Genomic DNA, 22,871 nt, shown 5'->3' with positions numbered 1-22,871 from the left:
TAGAACTTTGCTGCTGCCCCCTAAAACGACCCAATCACACCGTGACAATCCACCCATCTTGGACAAACTGGCTCCCCGGGCTCTACAGAAAAGCCCCTCCGGTAGAGTGCTGAGGAGCAAGTATGCCCCTTTGCAAAATCGGAAAGAAATTAGTAAAATTTCGAAACCGTGCTCATTGAGTGTGGGGTCTGATGGCGCTACTAATTCTACTTTGAGCACACCCACTCGGAAAACAGCATCTATTGTGATGGCACAAATGTGCCCATTTTCTAAAAATTTGCAGGACTTGCGGGACGTGGAGGAGGGGGAGGAGAGCTACGAGGACGTGAGTGGGGACGATTCACCTCCCCCCAAAACACCCTTCCGATCACTCGACTCATTATCTCCCCAATCAACTGCTACTACTTTGAATGCAAAATCGCCGCCCTTGCCCTTACCTGCAATACTAGACGCGGTGTGCCACTCCGCAGAGTCTTCGCCGCTTACGTCATCTAAACTGCGGTCGCCTTCCCCTGTGGAGGAGCCTGGAGCGGACCGACCCCTCCCGCTGCTGTTCGCCTACGGTCCGAGAGCCTCCGCCGTGGCGAGTGAGGCGGAGCCAAGCAGTGTCGGAGGACACAGCGAGGCCAACCTCAGCCCGCGGACCGTGGAATCTTCAGTGGGGAGGGGGTCGGATGACACCTTGTGCGACCATCCACAGAAAGTGGCCGCGGGTACTGTGTGCGAAATCCAGGAATCGGACCCGGACACGAGTAAAACGGCGAAGGGAGTGGCCCTGCGCACCGCCCCCCTGACGGCGCCCCAGCCTAACCAGACGAGAAAGCCGCCTGGCGAATGTGGCGTGGGAATGGAGGCGCCCTCTACTGTCTTGGGGGCTGCAGTGCGCCTCACTCTCGTAAGTAAAGAGAGGAAAAGCATGCCAAACACCCCCCATAATTTAGAGGGGAAGGAATACATGGACTCAGATCTTGATCGAGAACCTACATTCACCCCATTGAATGCGACTACAAATGAACTAATTAAACAGAAAAGAGATATATCTTTAGCACTGTTAAAAAAAAGAGCGCAAACAAAAAAGATCCTCAAGGAACAAGGAGATCTCCCAAACCAAGATCGTCAACATCAAAGAAAAGGTTCCAGAGGAACAACTCAAAAGGGAGAATCGGGAAAGTTATTTCTACAAAATCCTCTGACGAATCACTCCTTAAAAGATTTCTTCTTTAAACAAACCAAAAGGAAATCAGAATCTGAGGTTGAACTTTCAGATGCAGAATTATTAGATGCAGTCGCCGAAGCACCCCTAGCTGCTTTAGTCTCAAATCAGGGAAAAACTATACCTGCACCATTTCCTCCCCTTCAAGAAGCCCCGACGGGGGTGCAGGACATTGTCCCAGATCCAGAAACTTATGTTGAGATGAAGGAGAGAGAAAACGTTCACAACTTACCGTCTACAGACACAGTCCTCCCTCGAATTAACCTGCTCGATGATGACGTTCCATCTTATTACACGGAGAGGTCAAGACTTGGAAATGAGTTCCTAATTCCGTCAATTAATACTTCTACAATTGAGGGACGGGAGCAAAGAAGTTCACGCTCTTCACTACAGAACCAACCAGTCCCGTCCCAATCGGGCCAAAGAACGAACAACATAGACTCCCCAGTCCGGAGACCTTTTACTCAAAGTGGTTCCCAACATAACATCTCAACTCCACTAAGAAGCGAAAGACCAAGCAGTAATTCTGGAACCTTGTATAAAGAGACTCCATCAAAAAAAACTGATCTTCTCACTATTATGTCAGCAATCACGGTGGGACTAGCTCCTTTTGTCAAGCTGTATGAGTCAATAAATGACTCAATGAAAGACTCTATAACCCTGTCAGCCTCAATAAACACCAAAGTAACGTTCTTAGAGGGCTTTATTACAGCGCTAATTCAACAAAACACAGAAAAAGAAAAACAGCAAGATGCCAAATTTGCTCAGCTTCATAAATTGATTGAAGCTAAATTTACTGAAACTTCCCCTCAAGAAGCACATTTGATGCCCCAAAAGGAACAGAACTTAATGTCGATTTCGAGGAATCCAAAAACTGACGGAACAAATACTACTCCTATGAAGATGGCCCAACGCCCTGGTTTAGAACATCGAAAGGGGAATAGAAGCGACAACCAAACTAAAATAGCGACAATCTTCAATATCGCAAAGGCAACTTTGCCAATTTCCACCGATTCTGCACTATCACCAAAAACTACCATTATGTCTAAAGGTCCGGTCTGTCGAAACTCAACAAAAGAACAAGAGATAATTGAACTGGATATTTCCTGTGCATCTTCAGTTGATTCATCGGGAAACGTATCACTTTCAGATCTAACAGTTCACCTCGATTATGAAGGAATCCATGATTCACAAGAAGATTCTGATCAAAATCGAGATTTGCAAACAAACACACCAGAAACCATTACCACTCAGGAAAACCTGAGAGAACCACTTATAACTACAGTCACATCTGAAACTCAGAGACCGACAGACATCTCGAGCGAAAAAGCAAAGAGAGCTATATTGGCCCCTTCAAAGAAAATCCAACATAACAAGAATTCTACTGTAGCGAAAACTGAAATCCCTAAACAAAAGCAGAACGCCAGTAAGGAACAAAACATGGTGAAATCTCGGAATGGTCTATCCATGAGTGCAAGGCTCCCCCAAGCACGAACCTTCAAGATGGAGCAATTGACGGCAGGGAAAAACTATGTAGTATTAAACAGAAGAACAATTCTCAAAATCCTAGCAAAAATACCGAAGCTGAAAACCTTGGAGACGACGGATCTCGTGCTGATTGAACCCTATCATAGACACAAGAGGGCTAAAGCGTATCTTCACGTAACAAAGACAGCAAGCAACCATCTTAAATCAGACGTGATTACATCCTTGAAGGAAATGGGCTTTGCCCTGGAAGAAATTACAAAACCAGCGCCGTCCCCATTTGAAAAACGCTTGCATTCCTCGAGTGAACTGACAGAAATCCAGCACGATTATCGATTGGGCACAGAATCCCAGATGACAAAGAAAAGAATCCATATGTACAGGAGGGACGAGGAAAGGCGACGAGGTAGACTTCAGTCTAGACACTATGCAACAAAGAGGACCGAAGGCCATGAGAGATCAAACTATATAGAAAATACGAGTAAGAACGGTAGAGGGGAGAATAAACGAGGACAGGGATCATCGTCGGAGCAAAGTGCGGAAGGGTCCCACGACAAAAAACGTGAATCCTCGGGACCATGGAGATGGCTAAAGAAGGTGTTAAATCCCAACATTCAAACATAACAACGAAACATCGTACAAACGCCAACCGACAATACAACGCCTGAATCTCGCCAATCTCTTGTATTAAAAGAAGCATCATTGTGCTCGTGGAACACGAGAGGCCATGAACATTTAACCAAGCAAGACGCGTTTGACCTAGCACAGTTCGACATCATCTGCCTCCAAGAGACTTGGCTGATGGACCTCCCAACGATTGACGGCTATGAAACATGCATTTCTCCGGCAAGTAAGGGCCTGTTCGGCAGACCATCGTCTGGCCTTCTAACCGCAGTAAAACTCGGATCAGGCATCTCCATTAAAAAGAAAGTGGCAGAATCCTACGGTATTTTGGCTCTACAAACAGAATGGATCCATCATGAAAATCCATCACGAAAGAAAATTAAATCCAGCTTAGCCATCATAAACGTTTATTGGAATCCACAAAGAACAACAAATTCGGATTTCTGCAACGTGATCATAGACACTTTAGACAAATTTACCATCGAATTGGCCACCGATTATATTCTCATCTGTGGAGACCTAAATGCTAGGTGTGAACAATCTGAGACAAGTCTTCATTTATTACCATCCTCGGAACGAGGTGTACTTTGGTCGGATCTCATGGACTCAAGAAATTTCCACAATGTGGGAATGCTACGTGGTAGCCCTCCTTTGATTCCAACTTGGGAACGACTTGACACCTTCGCAACTCTGGACTACATTTTTGTTTCCCATTCTCTTTTGTCATTTATTGACTTCTATGAAGTCTATCGCACAAAAGCTAGCGACCATAATCTGCTATCTATGACACTGAAGTCAGTATGGACTCCAAAAGATTTCTATCCATTTGATTTAGAGGTTTCAAGTAACCTTTCGCGAATACAACTCTCAGCATCAAATATCATAGACATTGCTCGGAAATTTGATGAGGTAGATGACAACAATACTTCCTCACAAACCAGGCCAAATTATCTGCCGTTATTTGAGAAATACAGGAAAAAGCAAAGAACCCAAAATTCATCAAATGACAACAGATCTCATGAATTCGATTCTCAATTAGTACTGAGAAGAAGAGAACTTCGCAAACTGAGGCGTAAGGCTAGAGTCTCTGACAACGACAAGCAAAAAGAATCTGCTATAGCCGCCGCAAAATCCTACAAAGCATGGCTGAAACACCACAAAGGAGTCATGTATCAGAACGATGCCAAAAAAATGCTTAAAACCTTGATGACAAAAAAATCGAAAGATTTCTGGGCGCTGATCAAAAACAAAAGCAATGAGAAAGCTAATCAACTATCTAATGTGATACCAGAATCAACTTGGACATCCTTCTTTTCTGCTCAATTTGCATCTCTGCCTGAATCAGAACCATCTGCTCTGCCGACAACGACCACATGGGCAGATCTAGCTGATCGAGACGAAATTTTGTCCGCAATTCTTAAACTGAAAACGTCTAGGGCACCGGGCCCCGACGGTTTAACAAATATGGACTTAAAGCAACATCCCAAAGAATGGTCCTTACTAATATCCAAAATTTTCAACGAATGCCAGGTACAGAAACAGATCCCCAGAACATGGACGGAAGCACTGATAGTGCCCATCTTCAAAAAGGGAAGCAGAGACAACCCAGCGAATTATAGACCAATAGCCCTGTTAGACATCATGGGCAAGATCTTCGCAACTCTTCTCCTCTCGCGCTTCCACGGGTGGGCAAGAACTGCACCATGCCTCGACGAACTTCAAACAGGCTTTGTGAAAAACGCGAGTACAAGTATAAACATTATGATACTGAATATCATAAAGGAAAACGTGAAGAACGGTGCACCGAAAGTATTCATAGCATTCGTTGATCTGACGCAGGCTTTCGACAGAGTTGGGCGACGAAAGCTCTGGTCAAAATTATCAAACTGGAATTGCCCGGAAGAAATTTTAGGACCGATGATCGCTCTACATACGAACACAAAGCTGAGAGTTCGCCTCAATAAACAAGGCCTGATGTCAGCGCAATTTCCATCGGAACGAGGCGTGAAGCAGGGATGCCCGCTTGCCCCAGCCCTCTTCATAGCATTTTTGGGTGATTACCAACACACCCAAACGGCGCTAAGAGTCTTTCCGCCAAAAGTAGGAAACATGGCAATATCTAGACTACTCTACACGGACGATCTAATCCTTATGGATCAGACACAAATTGGGCTCCAGCGTCAACTTAACAATCTGGCCAAATATGTTGAGGAGAACGATTTGGAAATAAACATCGCCAAATCTAAGATTCTGATCATGGGGAAAACCCGCCAATCTACACGCAGCAACGACCGCTGGTTTCTGAACAACAAGAAAATTGAAACAGTCCCTAGTATAAAATACTTAGGAATAATGTTCGATGCAACGCGGTCAGAAAAAGCCGCACGTCTGGCCTTGTGGCTGAAAATAAAATCATTAACCACTCAGACCAAACTTGTTGATCGGAAATATGGAAAATTTTCTCTTCTGCCAGCGATACAATTCTATAAACAGAAGGTGGTCCCATCAATGACCTATGCAATGGATTCAGCACTAAACATCCAAGACTCGATATGGCCGAAATTGGAGGGCTTTTTATGGAAGGCAGTACTGGGCCTCCCAAAATCAACATCTATCTCAGCTATCAGGCGGGATTTGGGCCTCCTATCGATGAAAGCGTCGGTCAAGCAAAGCCGAATGAGACTTCTGTGCAAAATAATTTCTCCAGACGCTTTACCTTTATTTAAAGCAATTCATAATGAACTTACCCAAGGCCACTGCATCGCCCTGAAGAAATGGGAACGAGAATTACAGGAAAATCTAGCTGATTTGGCTTGCTCATCAGAAGACCTAATTCACAATCCTGCCAAGCTAAAGAGAAAAATTGCCCAGGAGGACTGGATACAAACATGCGAGGCAGCTACGGCAAATAAATTACTCACCCACTTGCCGCCAACTACAAACAAGCTGAATAGACCGCTGAACTATTGCATAAAATTCCCTGACAAAAGGCTACAGAAGAACTTCATGAAATTGAGGCTAAATCTCATGCTAACTCAGGAAATTAAAGCGATCCGGTCAAAATCGACCATAAAAACATGCAGACTATGCTCAGAGCCCAAAGTGGAGGAAACTGTAAAACACTTACTTTTAAATTGTGCGAATACAGCATATTTACGTGAAGCTTTTATGCTACCACTAATGCATGACGCGCCACTCCGAGAAGAAGAAACATGGTGGTGTAGACTGGTTGCAGGCGAAAAAACTAAATGGGCAACCGCGGCGATAAAGATTTTGGAGGCAGCTCTTAAGCGAGCATCAGAGAGTGGCTCCGCATCTGGTTCCACTTAACAAAACCTCCACGATGCAGTCGGACATTTCATCTCTTCTTCCCTTTATGCTGCACTATCTTCTTCCTCTTCTTTTTCTTCTTTCATTCTGATCTTACCTGTTCTGCAACTTAACAGTTCTAACGATCTATTCATATCTGAGATATGAGATATGATCTCTTGTAAAAATCAAACTTTTCTGTTGATTATAGACAAGTAAATAAAATAAAAAAAAAAAAAAAAAAAAAATTGGCACAGTCTTCGACAACGACAGCCCGAAGTAGCATGTCTATGTTTGGTTCAGCCAATGCCCCTCTAACTGGCTGTAGGAGCTCAAAATATACCCTCAAAGGCCTCATGACCCATCCTCAGGTATTTGGGATTCTAATGGGAACATAGGGGGCCAGGAATCACATATTTTGAGACATACTAGTCTAACCTCCTTTATTTTACAAAGCATTTCGGGAAGGGCTATTTAATAAACATGGGATGAAGAATCAGGCAAAGGATACATCACACTAAAGCCCCATTCCCTTTGCCGGGCCCCCCAGGATTGTACATTTCAGTTCGGGTGACCTGGTGGAGGAGGTGGAGCACCCACGATGCTCCTTTGGGTTTCTGAAGGTAAAAGTGTAACAGTAAGCCAAGCCCAAGACTTAACCTAGCATGAGCACCATGGACCCCACCATATCGTTAGCAGACCTGGCCAATCTTATACAGGACCTCAGTGCAAAGTTGTATGCTGGACATGCTGAAACGGCAGGAATAGCATTGTGCATGAACGCCCTGCAAGCACAAACCACACCGCTACCCCAGTTGGAGGCCATGCCGGCACAGAATATACAGGAAGCAGGGGTATGAGGATATCCCACTCAAGTACATACAACATCTAGGGTTCTGTTAACACCCTCTGAGTGGTTTAAGGGGGATCCACAGAAGTTTCTGGTGTTAGTGAATCTGTGTCAGCTGCATTTTATGTGCTGGCCAGCAGCATTCCAAACAACAGCACACAAGTGGCATTTATCCTCTCATACCTGTGGGGGTGCATGCAGCGGACTGGTCAATCCCTCTGGTCATGTTGAAAGTTTACAGAGTATTTCAGACTGAGTTGAAGAAACTATACGCCAGGAGAATTCACTTCCATGCGTTAGATAGTCAGCATTTGGCATTACGTCAGTGTTCGCAAGACCTACTGAAATATATCTCTACCTCAATCACCTGGTAGCCAAAACATATTGGCTAGAAGAGAAACGGACCTATCTTTTCTACTGAGGACTGCACATATAACTAAAGGATATTCTGGCTCAAGTGGTGAATTCTCTAGACAACTGTTCAGAGTATGTAGACTTTGTGGTACGACTTGATGACCGGTTGACGGAATGGAGAGCCAATAAAGCATGAAACAAACTTCAGGCTATTTATGTCAGAACAAAAGAAGGTACCAGCACACCAACCCAAACAGACGCCCCAGAACCAATGCAAATTGCAGGACCCAGATGCCCGCTTATAAATGGAAGAAAGGGATAGATGTCATATACAACTATTATGTCTATATTGTAGAAATCCCGGCCACTTCCTTTGTGAATGCCCAGCCAAACCCAAAGGTGGACAAAAGACAATTGTATCAATGGGAAGAGTCCAAGTCTAAACTGATGGAAAACTAAAAAGCCTAGGAAGACACGAGGTCGACTGTCCCGGGCTGAATCCCACCAATATCTCACACTTAGCCATCCCTGTTATCCTATTAAATATAGACCTTTATTGATATAAAGGAAACAATGACGAAACACAAACATTGTAAGAAAAGTATGTTTTAATGCTAATTAAAGCAAAAGAGAAAAGAGCTGGGAGGTCAATCTTGTAGGACAGGAAGACTGAGAGACTCTCGACATGCCCACATTACATTACAGTATTTAAGGACGAAAACCACAAGATGAACATATATTACAAAATATCAGGTGCAGAGGAGCAGCTGCATGCCCCTGCAGGAAGTCCCGCCCCCTACCTCCTGTATGTTGGAAGTCTGAGGTTGTGCCATGCTTGACACCAGCATTTGTGACCATACCACAGCGAATATTCGAAAGAAGGTACCCACTGAGAAAACCCTACCAGATGTATTCCAGAAGAGACGACAATCTGAGGGAGGAACTCCCCGAAGGAATATGAGTACGAGAGAAAGAGGAGCTAGTGACATCACAAAAGAAGAGTATGATGCACTGAGAATACTGACTGAATAGAATGCATCGGCCTTATAGAAAATGATGACGAAGTAAAGACTCGAGTACATTTTCATATGTGCAAAGAAAATTGCACGTGGTTGACATACTGCAGAATTTACAAGCCATTCCATAACTGTACATATGCAGCAAAACCAGTAGAATGAGTAATCTTAGAAGCTGGCTGTATGTGGTGAATGGACTGCAGGCGAAGCTGCCATTGTATAGAAGCTGGACATCGGTGAAATGAATTTAGTAAGTCCAGACCCATGGAGAGGAAAGGATGAGAGCTGTGTTGCAGCATGAATTAGTTGAGGTCATGCATACGAATAGAGAGGCTGCCTGGCCTGGTATCTAAGCTGAAGCAAGCCAAGGCTGGTTATCTATTCTCAAAGGCAGTGAATGTGAGAAGCTGAATTATCCCTTGTTATGGTGAACTGAAAGAACACCATGTATGCCAAGTTGTATTCATTTAAGACACTTAAATGCTGCAAATTGACCAAACTGTGGTCTCCTGTCACGTGAGCCAAGGATGGAAATAGAGTTGAGCATGGAGTCCTAGAACTACAATAGTGCATGCTCGCACTCCCATATATTCCCAGAGACAAGAATAATCTTCAAGGCCAGGTTTAAAGACAATCTTCATGGCAGAAGGCATGGGTGATGAGAGACATTGGTCTAATTGGGAGGGGAGGCAAAGCCAAGTCCACCTCCTGGCACCTGGGTCGGAGCTCACATGCTGCTAAGTGAACTGAATGTTCCAGACATGGCACAAGCATGCCAAACAATTGTAGAGGGCCATATAACGAAGGGCCTTATAGTTTGAGAGCCAATTATATACTGTGTACTTAAAAGTGTTGAAGATGACATGTTTTAGAGGTAGACATGAGTTGTCCACCTGACATAGACATCCAATCACAATCCCACCTCTTATAGAAAGTATACTTAGATGTTCACATTGAGCCTATCACAACCAATCAAAGGTTTTTCTCATTTACCACCTAGTATGACATCACCCATGACAAACCTTTAGTATATAAATGTGTTTTTATGTGAAATTTACTGAGGGCTAGAGCAAACCTCCGTTGATGTCATTTATAACTCCCAGTTTTAGACAACAGTTAATAAAACAGCATACCTTTGCCATCTTCTTGAGTTGGTTTGATTATTTAGTGTCAGAGTTATTCTGCATCCCATCCATTGCATGTGTGCTACCCAAAGGGCTCTAAGCTCACGTGGTAGCACTGTAGATGGTTCAAGATCCAAACTAGTTTGTCTCCAGTCTTTCTGACGAATGAGTATCCTCTGCGATTAGCCGGAAGGTCTCAGGGTTTCCTGTGGAGAGCGGCCGAATAGAAATAAACTTGCAAGAAGAACTGAGATGGCGGTCAGGTCCCCCTTTGACGAAATCCCTGCCTGGTTTCCACAGGCACTCTGCGGACGGAAGGCGAAGTGGTCGATTGGAGGAGGAGTCGATACCAAAGATCTCAAGTCGATTAACGAATGAATGGTGAGTCGACTAAGGGGAATGGCAAATGAAGGGGAGGGGGTTATGATCATTTTTGAGTAACGGGAAATATTGTGTGAAGAGAAAATATAGCGCCTAAAGTCCTAACTTCTCAAGGGAGTTCCGAAGGAGACGTCTCAAACTCCAATTGGATTAGGGTGAAATATATAAGGCATGAACAGGTTCATGTAAGGTATTGTCTCAAACCCTGTTTAGGGTATTCAGTAAAGACAAGAGAGAAAGTCGACTAATCTATATGTTGTCTGTTGAGTAAAAATATCGAAGAGCGATAGAAGTTGTGAAGTAGTTGAGAAAAGTTGAGGAGCTATAGTGGGCGTCATCATGAGTTGGGCGGTAGCTTTTAAATGCGGCGGTAATGCTACTACAGCCGCATTTAAGGGTCCACCCAAACATGGGTTTTGCTTGTGTACCCCAAGCTCTGAGATGGGGGTAAATGTGCTGGAAAAATTCCCATTTTTGGGCCCAATTAACGCTGTGCTATTAGTGTGTGTTAACCCCCCATTGGGTCCAATTGACCCAATGGGGAATTACAGTTACCGCCCAACCCATGATCCAGCGCTAATAGCACTGGACCAGTTGGCGGTAACGATATTAGCGTGGGCACTAACCCAATGGTAATACCCCCGGATACCGCCCAACTCGTGATGAGGCCCAGTGACTACCTAGCAAAGAGGTTGGTACCAACCCAGAGGTAGGGATGGCTGATTAAGACATTAGAGGCTTGAGTGGCGAGTGATGGTGCGTACTCCTATTTGTTGTTTTAAAGAGTTGAACAATTGGTGATTTAAAGCAAAATATATAGGCTATTTAATAAGTCTGGTAAGTATTGACAGTCAATTGAGACTCGTTATTATGGGAGACACTCCTTTCATGCACCTATGCAAGATACTGCCAAAGCACATGCCCAAGCTCAAACAGTATAGTGCAGAGTGGGTGAAAGGCACGGCAGATAAGATGTTCATCCCATGACCACAAGGGGGATCGCTGTCAAAAGCGGTATTGCAACATATGACCACATACTTGCATGCTGCGTACACAGAGAAGAAATTAGAGAAAAGGTTAGCAATTTTAGAGATCTGGAAATACTTATCAGGAAGAGAGGGAAGAAGATACACCACCTGAGGAGTGGATGCTTAGTCAGAGAAAGGAGGAAGGTGTTGAACCCTCAGTTCCCCTTACCTCACCTGAGGTAAAAGGCTCTAGTATGTAAGAAATAGAGTTGTACCCGTTAAAGGAGTTGAAAGCGGCGACAGCGTATAGTAATCCGATATACAAACTGCCCGCTTATAGCAGTGATAATAGTCCAGATTAACTAAGAGAAAAGAAGAGATCTGTAAGATCATACAAGACAAAGAAGGAAAGAGTGAGCGGTCAAATATATCGACAGAAATAGAAAAGGAGATTAAGATATGGAAAGAAGAGAAGGATATAGCTGAGGAGGTAGCATAAAATCAATGGGAAAAGTATCGAGGAAGTTAGGCAAAGAGAAGATAAGGGCGAACAAGACAGAAGGGATAAGGAACGAGGGAAAAGATTGAAAGAAGACGAGCAGAAAAGGAAGAACAGGGAGCGACGAGAACAGATGTATCAGGAGGAGCAACAGAAAAAAGAAGAGCAAAGAAAATATGGTAATAGACAGAGAGCAATAGAAGACAGGGAGAGAAGAGAAAGGAAGAGAGAAGAGGAGGAATCACAAAAATTAAGGGACAAACAAATACAGAGACGAAAGGAAGAAAAGGAAAGAAGGGAAGGAGTAAGGAGAGAAGAACAAAGGCAAGAGGAAGAAAGAATGAGAAGGGATGTGAGAAACCAAAGAGAACTAGATGAAGAAATATAATCTAGACAAAGGTGAAGGGGATGATAGTCATACTAGTTGGGGGCAAGACATGTCAGACGAGGAAAGGGAGTCCATCCTCGAGGTAGGAGGAGGGAGCACACGCGCCCGCCAGGGGAGGCCTGCAACTGGATAAAGAAGTAAGATGGATGGATCTGGAACAACCCAAGGACTTGGTGCCAGATCCCATAGCATATCTAGAGCATCCCTGAGGATGATCCTATAGTGAGAAGGGAGAATCACTGCCATATGTGAGCAGATTCAGGTCAATACCCACAAGGAGACAGACAGGAATGCTCGTCCCTGCCATGGATCGACTAACGATGGGAACCAAATCCGGGTTGGGGTTTACGCAGTTTCCCTTATTGGGAAAAGGGGGAGCAAGACCACAGTATATTCCATGGCCGCAGATGGACAAGGATAATTTAATGTTCAAGCTCCTGAGTTTGACTTCGGGCGCTGGGAAATAGATCTACGAATTAGAGAAAATGAGAGGAGGAAACACGTTGGCCATAGGCGACTTAGAAGGTCTCCTGTCAGCTATTCTTGGGGAAAGAGCTGATGACATATGGAGGAGAGCATGGTATTCAAGTGTGACAGCACAAAATGCAGTGCATGATGGAGCACTGTTTAATAATTGTAGATCAGATGTGTGGAGGGCTCTCAGGGTACAGCACCCAGATACATCAGATATGGGTGCAATTGTGACTCGTAATATGAAGGAAGAGGAAGACCCTATTGCTTACATTCAGCACATTCAAGAGAAATGGCAACTTGGAACTTGCAAGCCGTGGGAAAAAACAGTGGCATTATTTTACCACATTTTATGCCAAGGGTTACCTGAGCCAGTACAGAGACAAATGAAGAAACAAGTGGGAATGGAAGCAAAACCATGTGCTGAGATACAGTTGATGATAGTGCATCACTGTCGGTTGCTACAAGAGAAAAATAGGAAAAAATATGAGACTAGGAAAGTCGAGGAAGCCAAGTTAGTTCAGAATTTTTTTTTTTAATTTGCCATAGATTGTACCATGTTGACAAGCGGAGAATGATTGGGAATGCAGGAAGCAATGGGTGTATCGCAGGCGAATAATCAGTGCCTGATGGATCAAGGTGGACATGGGTTCGTGCCACAAGCTAGAGGTATGGGCTATAGAGGAAGGAGGAGGATTCCAGAATAATCATGGTGGGTTTCAGAATACACAGAATGAGAATTAGAGTGCTCAGGAAGGATTTAACCAAGGGAGACTTGTCAGATAAGCACCACAAGTATGTTGGACTTGTGGGATGACAGGGCACATTGTACATGTATGTGGGAGCCAATGGAGTATATAGAATGGACGATTTTCAAGAGGGAGGACAGCTTATCCTCCACCATATAGCACACAAACTAGGGAAGGATTTACCCAAGATCAGACATTGTATCAGATACAAGCGCCGTGAGTACAGCAGGTCCAGCAGCAAGAATGAGTGCAAATTAATCCACCAAAAGGGCAGTCGCAACAAGCCCCCATGCACATACAGCAGTATGCAAACACAAGACAAGTGCTGACAACCAGAATAGGAGGTGTCACTGTGTTAGGATGAAATCATTTCACAGGAACAGCAATGAGCCTGTACCCACAATAGGACAGCTCACAGGGTGACTTGATATGTTCAGTATTATCTGTTACACCAGACCCCCAAGATGAACCAAGTAGACACTGCGGCTACTTGTTCATGTATACGAGAGGGAAAATATACAATGTCGGGTATTGCCATGAATGCTCAAGGGTTCTCTGGGGCTCAGAGTTGAGTTCCTTTTACTGATGAATTACCAGTCTCTATTGGAGAATGTGACATGTCAGTTCCTTTGTTATATTTATGACAGACACTGGTTAATATTTTGGGAAGAGACTAATTCACAGAAGTGTTTTATAATGGCGCAATCCCATTGGAAAACACTCTGTGAATCAAGCCCTTAAAGACAAAACTTAACATGACGATTTCATTCACTGATCAACGGATAGTGTGTTCCACTCCAGGAATACACTATTTAAATGTGGCAGAATTTATACTGGCATTCACAGGGCAAGTGGACCTGCGAGGCGTTCCAGTAGATCCAGAGGTTTTTCTGTATGGGGTGAGCATTCTACTGACATCGCTACCTGGTTTAGTGGGGAAAATTGTGACGATACCTGATGAATTTAGTTTTTAGACCACAAACACCTATGGATGAACAGTGGGGACAGACTATCCCTATAGAATTGGAAGCAACCATAGTATGAAGGGAAATGGCAATGCTTGAAGGAGTAGACTATGAGTGTAGACCATGTAGGACAGAAATAGCTCTCGAAGAAGGGTACAGATTGATTGACATAACTGATGACGACATGTTTAGGGAAGACCAAACAGATGATGAAGTACTGTTCATTATGAGCATCACATTTTGTTAAACGGGAAATCATATCGTGCCTCCTCTTGATTTATATTGGCCTAAGCCTAGTCGCTCTGCGAAGAAAACCGCGTTGCAAAGTTCCGATTTTAGATCGACTTTGCCGCTATTTTAGAATAATCCGCCATTTTGATTTCTATTCAAACGATTCTCTGTTCTAAAATGGTGGACTGTGTTTTTAACTTGCAACCAAGCCTTCCCGACCTTTGAGTTCTGTTAATGGTTAGACTGTCCGAGGGCCGACTGTTTAGACTAGGTAATGAGACCTTGTACTGAGTATGACTTGTTGTCCTAGGATTGTCTGCACTAACAAGCCTCATCCACAAACACACGCAATGTTATGTAAACGCCAACCGTGGACACTGGCAGAACTACATTGTGAAGGGATATGTACTAAGGCTTATTGCTGAATCCAAGAACATACTTCGCCATTGTAACTTTATGGAAATGCAAACTCATGTACTCCGTGTGCATATTATTGAATAATCTGCATGTGAACTCGGCTCAAACTCTGGACCACAGATTATTAACATGTAGAGGGGCTGGACAATATTGTTAGAAATGTATAAAAGTATGAATGTTCAGATGTCCAGCACTCTCCCTCCTCACTCTGACGGGTTGGTACTTATTGCGGGGTGTCGAGAGCCAGATAGCTATCTGTATCAGATCTGTGTTTCTTTGTAACTGCGCAGTATTAAAGATCTGTGAATCTTTATAGCCCTTGTTTGGTGTATTTCCTTTTGTGATACTCAGCCTCGATATTTCCTTGCTTTTACAGATGGCGCCCGAATAGGGACCCTCAAGATTGATGCCACTTCGTTGAAGAGTTGACACGGCTATCAGACCGGGATCTGACGATGAGAAAGGGGGCCCCTTCTTGGATGAGACGCGATACCTCAACAGTACTGCACAACCCAATCCCCGGACGGTGAGCATGTGATCTGAGACGGCATATTGACGAGGGTCCATATATCGAGGCAGGCAGTTTTGCCAAAATCACCAACCACGAGGGTCCTTTGTTGTCCTTTGTAATCCGATCGGACCTCCCTTAGTTCTTTGATCAGGTGAGTCGTGACCCGATTCTTAAGTATCCTGATAATTTGATTTTGGCGTATTGTCCTCGCGAGAACAATTACTGACCAGGTAACACCAGGAATCTGATATGCCTGAGAAATTGTCTGCCTGTTTCAGGGCATTATTCCGCAGAGACAGCCAATCTTTGGAATTTAGCCGTCCAGCGCCACAAGAGGGGTCGCCGGCGTGTACTGTGTACTGTAAGCATGGCATTGGTAGCATAGTGTTTAATGATATTTGACACAGACAAACTAAACATGCTTCCGAACTTCAGTGGCTAATCAATGGTAGCTTTGAGATTCCTCGTATAGAATATTTGGAGTCTATATTGTTAAAGAAAAAGGCTAGACCAGCAGCATTTGATGTATTACAAAATTGGAAAAAAGAAGCTATGCAGCAACTTAAAAGTAAAGAGAAACATGTGTGCCAACATATGTCCAATGCTGAGAAAGCATTATTGTATGATCAAGACAAACAGTCAGAGTCAGTTAAAAATATGGATGGGGCTTTTAAACTTGGCATCCAGAAGATATATTGTCTAAAGATTTTCATGTGTCTGATGAATTAATCAACAAACTTCTAAATGAACGAAGGCCTGGTGCCACTGCGCCACCTCCGTATGTACTTATTCCTGTTGCTTTACCTCTTCTTGCTGTTGTTCCTCCTCCCGTAGCAATTCCTGCTCCTCCTATCGTTCCTCCTATTGCTCCTCTTCCTCCGGTTATTGTTCCTCCTCCTTTCGTTGCTCCTCCGCGTGTACCTCCACCTTTGCCTACTGTTATGGGTCTGGTAGATTTGTCTTCTGCACCAGTGATAGCACCTTTGTTACCGATTGTACAAGATTTGTCTACTCTTTCTCTTCCAAGTGGTTCTGTTCCGCTTGTAGTTAATAAGGGAGCGGCTCAAAGATTGTATCTCGTAATACAGTATCTAAAGAGAGAAAGTGTGACTTGAATGCATGGGCTAGACAGTGCATCGAGAAGGGTGAACAATCTGATGTTTTGCTACACTCTCTAATCTAGAAAGTTTTCCTGAGAAAAATGTTTTTATCGAAGGACTGGGAATTAATTTATCCGTAATGTGGAACAGACTGAATGATGTAGATCTCCCACAAGGGTTGAGGGATCTGAATGTTTTAGCATATTCAAGAGATACGTCGAGAGGGTTTTTGAGTATAGAAGGGAGTTACAAAGGTTACGGAATGAAGAAATAGATGGTGATAGTTTGAGCGCTATTTTTGTACAGAAACGGTTCCTTCCTCTTTCTCTTTGTAAGTTGATGAGTGAGGAAACACGAATTTGCACAAGAGATGCAATTAGATGGATTTCAGACATGTCGATATCTCCCGTAGAAGTATATGACATGTATAGTCAGTATACGCCAGAAATGCAGAGGAAAGTGATAAAGGTTATGGTAGAATACCTGCAGGATGAATGTATCAAAAGAAAGATTTGTTGTCCCGCAGAATTATTGAATATCTATAAGAGAGCTTTTTCATCTGACACTCCTTCAGCTGCTTTAGCGCTCGATTTGGCTCTGTTGCTCAGTAAGCGTTCTGAGTTGCCTACTTCTCAGTTGCCTATGAGAGAGGTTCCTCCGACATTTGTCCCTAAAGGTGAGGTTCCGGCCAACGCAGCAATGGGTGTAGCCGCCTATGACATTGATGCACATTATGTTTCACAGTTTGTTCACTCCCCGTTCTCGAGACAGGAAGTGAACACCATAAGACAATCCATCCCAATATTAGAAAGAATCCGACAGGGTTCTATAAAGAAATTAAGTCTGTCTTGCAGTCATCAGTATTTACTCTGGGTGACATAGATTTGCTATTTCCTGTGCTCCTACCTGCCGATTTGTGGAAACAGATTAGGACAGTAGATGATGAAGCGGGGTTAGGGGACACATGGGATAATTTGGCTAGGCAAGATAGAGAAAGGAAAGCTGGCGAGAGACCGCCACAGGTAAAACTGACTTTGCCTGATAGAATAGTGACAAAACTGAAAGCCTTAATTCCTGAGAGAAGTATTGTTTGGGACAGACTTACTGCTTGTGTCCAAGGAAAGTCTGAGGGTGCTACCAAATTCTTTAATCGGTTTGAACAAGTGTTTTCAGATTTCAGTCGACAAGATTTAAGCACAGAGTCTGGAAAACGATTATTTGTAGACAAATTTGTGCGTGGATTGTTACCTGACATCCAGTCGCAAATGGTCACTTCTGAGAGCGCTTGGCAAGCTAAGTCTCAGTCTGAAATGTTGCATATGGCTCAGTACTATGAAAACTGAGTCAATAATGAAAAAGAGAGGATCGAAAAGAAAAAGGGAGACTTAAAAACTAAGGTGTTGTTGCAACAAATTGTTAGAGGTCCTAGAGGGGGTAGTACACAGTTATGGGGACAGTATGCTCCACAAGGTAATGTGCCGTTGGGTCCTGTACACGCGAACCAATGTGCTTATTGCAGACAAGAGGGTCATTGGCAAGCACAATGCCCGATCCTCCAGCAGAGGTCGAATAACACATTTCGTATCATGGGTAGACAATCCAGAGGCCGCCCTGGAGCAGGACCTGGTAGAAGCCAGTTTTCTCAGAATTCACAGTCTTTTTCACAAGACAATCAATCACCAAGTGTGGATAATAGAAACATTTTTGATAATCCTTCTACTGCATATCTCTCTGAAGACCTTCATTTTGATGATATATTGTTTTGCTAGGATTGCCCGAACCAGGGTTTGGAACTGATGCCTATTCCCGTTAATCAGAAAGGTCCCTACATTGAAATGATAGTGGGAAATAGGAAACATCTATTCGTGATAGATACAGGAGCACAGAAGTGTTCTATTGACCATTTATGGGTTCCAAACATTCCACTGTCAGGGCAAACCAATGTTTCTGTAGGGTTTTCTGGTACGCCAGTGGTTAGTCCGGTTTCTTCGCTGGTACCGATTACACTGGCTCCATTCAGGGATCACTGTCCATTTCTTTTGACATCGAACTGCAGTGAGAATTTGCAGGGGTTGAATCTGTTGAAGGAATTAAATGCGGTAATTCATTGATCTTCGGATGGAGTGTGTTTGACGATTTCACTACAGCAATTTTCTGCCTCACAGTTCCTGACTAGACCTTTGCTGCCGGAATTTAGTGACGTTCCGGAGTGTTTGTGGGCGATTGATGACAATGATGTCGGTATTTTACAGATTGAGCCTGTTAAAATCCTTTTGAAACAAGGAGTAAAGTTGCCATGTATTCCTCAGTATAAGATTTCGGTTGATGGTGATTAAGCTTTGAAGTGTATAGTTTCAGATTTTGTACACCGTGGGATAATTGAAGAAATTGCAGGTAGTTTGTGCAATAGTCCGATTTTGCCTGTGTATAAGAAAGGAGATAATGCAATTCCTTTTCATTTTATCATTGATTTACGCGCTATCAATAAGATTGTTGCTCCACAATTTCCTATTGTGCCTGATGTAACGATGATATTAACTATGATCCCAGCTTCTGCTACTCATTTTAGTGTCATAGATCTTAAGAATGCTTTCTTTAGCATTCCTATACAGAAGGATAGCAGATACCTGTTCGCGTTCACCTTAGGGGGACGCTCGTTTACATTCACCCGTGTGCCACAAGGGTACACGGAAAGTCAGAGCATTTACAGTAGGGCTTTGAAAGAGCAACTTGATACACTCGAGTTGCCCACTATTTGTACATTGCTTCTGTACGTAGATGATCTTCTTTTAGCTGCAGATTTAGAAAGTGCCTGTAAGAAGGGCACTGTGTTGTTGCTTATTTACCTAGCAAAACATGGACATAAAGCTTCACTGAAAAAGTTTCAATATTGTCGACAGGAGGTCACCTATTTAGGCTATTTCCTGTCAAAGGAGGGAAGAAGGTTGATGCCTGAACTGATTAAAATAATTTCTAGCATGTCTTTCCCAAATACACAGAAGGAAGTCAGAGCCTTGATAGGAATGGCTTCTTACTGTAGGCAGTAGATGCCCAATTTTTCGCTAGTGATCAAACCAATGTTGGCTTTGGCAAAGAAGGGCATTTCTTTGCCATTGCCATGGAACTTGGAACACCAGAAAGCTTTTGATCTGCTCAAGACTGCACTGTGTTCAGCACCAGTTTTGGGCACACCAAATTATGAAAAGGCCTTCGAGCTGTACGTGCATGAACGTGATGGATGTGCTTTGGCTGTATTAACGCAGGAACATGGGGGAAGAATAGGCTGTGCGGTTACTTTCCCTCCACCCTTGATCCTGTTGCATGCGCTTTGCCGAGCTGTCTAAGAGCTGTCACTGCTGCTGCTGCTTCTGTAAAACAGAGTGAGGGTATGCTCCTAGGCCATGCTTTCATCTTGTTGGTACCTCACTCTGCAGATGTTCTATTAAATAGAACGCAAACACAACACCTCACTTCCGCACAATTTACCAGATATGAATTGATCTTGTTTGCACCGCATATACAAATTAAGAGGTGTTGTGTATTCAATCCAGCTGAACTATTACCTTTCCCGCAAGGTACTGCTTGCAGTGACAAAATGTCACATGACTGCCTTTAAACCACAGAACAAGAAACTAAAGGCAGGATTGATCTGAAAGATACACCTTTGAACGAACCACAATGGGAGCTGTTTTGCGATGGCTCCTGCTTCAAACTTCCGGATGGCACATCCACTGCTGCTTATGCCATCACTACACTAAGCACGATCATGGAAACCAAAAGAATTTCACATAACTCCACGCAGGCTGCAGAGATTATTGCATTGACTCGAACTTGTGAACTTTCCAAAGGGCTTAGAGTTAACATATATACTGATAGTCAGTATGCTTTTGGGGTAGTTCACAACTTCGGTAGACTTTGGGCAGAACAAGGTTTCTTGACCTCACATGGAACTAAGATTCAATATGGCACCTTGATAGTTCGGTTACTTTCAGCACTTGTACTTCCCACTCAGTTAGCAATCATGAAATGTGCAGCGCATCAGAAAATCATAAATGATGTAGGAAAAGGGAACGCTTTTGCTGACCAGATAGCCAAACAAACTGGTACTGATCTCTATTCAGATATGTACACTACAAGGGAAGCCACAAATGTCTGTACTATAGATGAAGGAATTGAATCTATAAAGAATATCCAAGCCAATGCCACTTCAGAGGAAACTAAGCAATGGGCTGAGGGCTTGGCGAGGTTGGATGATGATGGGTGTTGGGTGGATAATCTAGAGGGAAAATGGATGCTGCCAGATGCGTACATTACTATGATGGTCGCAATGGCTCATGGCCCCACCCACATCTGTGCTAGGAAGATTTGTAAAATGTTCGAAAATGTCTGGGTATACGATAACATCCCAAAAACAGCTGAGCGTTTTGTCCAGAGTTGCATGGTCTGTCTACAGCACAATATGGGGAAGAGCACATCGACACCAAGGGGTAGTTTTGGTCCACCTTCTGTCCCCTTTGAAGTGATCCACTTTGACTTTATTGAAATGGAGCGTTGTAATAATTTTAAATTCGTTTCGGTTGTTATTTGCGCCTTTAGTAAATGGGTTGAAGCCTTTCCTGTAAAAGATGCCACAGCAATGACAACGGCGAAAACCATGCTTAAGGAATATTTTCCTAGGTTTGGTTTGCCAAGGGTCATCTGGTTGGATAATGGTACACATTTTATCGCTGCTGTAATTCTGCAGATATGCGCGGGATTACAGATCGATAAACGGTTCCATACGGCTAGACATGCTCAGAGTGCTGGATTGGTAGAGAGACACAATGACATTTTGAAGAACAAGCTTGCTAAGTCGTGTGCCGGCACCAATTTGAAATGGCCGGACGCCTTACCGATAGTGTTACTTTCAATGCACACCACCCCACAGACTAGGACTGGGCTCTCCCCATACGAAGTGGGAATGGGTAGGCCAGCTAACATTTGGAATCTCCCGAAACCCAGGGCACTAAGGGACATTGAGCATATACTTCTTTCCGATTATTGTGACCGGTTAACTAAAAATCTGTATTTGATTCATCAACAGGTGCGAGAAGCCCTCCCAGCAAAATACGAGGGGCCAGGTCATAGCATCCGACCTAGTCAACAGGTGCGTATCAAGGCATTTGAGAGAGCTTCCTGTCTCGCACCGCGGTGGAGAGGGCCCCATCAGGTCCTCCTGGCTACACGAATGGCGATACGGGTGGCAGGCAAGAAGCATTGGATCCACGCGTCACACGTTAAGAGGATACCCTTCCCTTTGCCACACAACAAGGAAGATACAGAGAAACTTACTTGCTCTGCTCCCAATGATCATTCAGCATTGAGCAGTACTAAGAGTGCTTCGGGGACACTCCCTGAGCCAGGGGAAACAGCTGCTTCATCTTCACACTCTCCTGCAGATCCTTTTGTATCTCCATCTGGTTCTGCTGCAAATTCATCACTTCCATCAGGAAGCAACGACGCACTGTTCACAGATCACACTGTACCAGGAGTCACAAGGTACAATCTGCGTCCACAGAGCTAGACTTACTGCATGGTTCGGCTGTGCCAACAAGGAAAATAAACACAGGGCTTTTCCTCCACCCCATCTCTTTTGAAACCGAAGGAAAGTAGTTGGCTGGGGATAGGGAAAAACTAAGAAAACCCGTGATCTGGAGATCACCAGCAAACGGACTACGGAGTTTTTGTTTCAAAGGAACAATGCCTGTTATCGCCTCTACTTGTACGGAACAAATAAGTGACTGTGTGGCAGGCAAAGACAATGGACGATCAAATACATGGTCTTTCAGAACGTATTGTTTTCCTGTAATCATGTTAACCGGTTTCACAATAGTAGTTGCCTTAGGATTTTGGTATATGAAAGAAGTACGTCCTCTCGAAACATTTTTGCCTACTGAAAATGTACCCACTGTATCTGCACCTTTTGTGCATCTGCACACTCTATCTCCTAGAGACTCTCAACACAGACAGAGTTACCACAATAACACATTACTGCTTATAATGAATGCAACACATGCCATTTTGAACAGGCCTAATTGTTGGGTCTGCTCTCATTTACCGCAACATGGAGACAAAGGGGTGGCGTGTATATTCATCCTTTGCCTCTGACTACTGCATGTTATCCTTCTCTAAGGGCACTCTTCTTTGGCCGACGGAATGATAGCATCTCGGGGAACT

This window comes from Ambystoma mexicanum, chromosome 3q, assembly GCF_040938575.1.
Source record: "Ambystoma mexicanum isolate Mex_15411 chromosome 3q, UKY_AmexF1_1, whole genome shotgun sequence".
Taxonomy (NCBI): domain Eukaryota; kingdom Metazoa; phylum Chordata; class Amphibia; order Caudata; family Ambystomatidae; genus Ambystoma; species Ambystoma mexicanum.
This window is presented reverse-complemented; position numbering follows the sequence as displayed.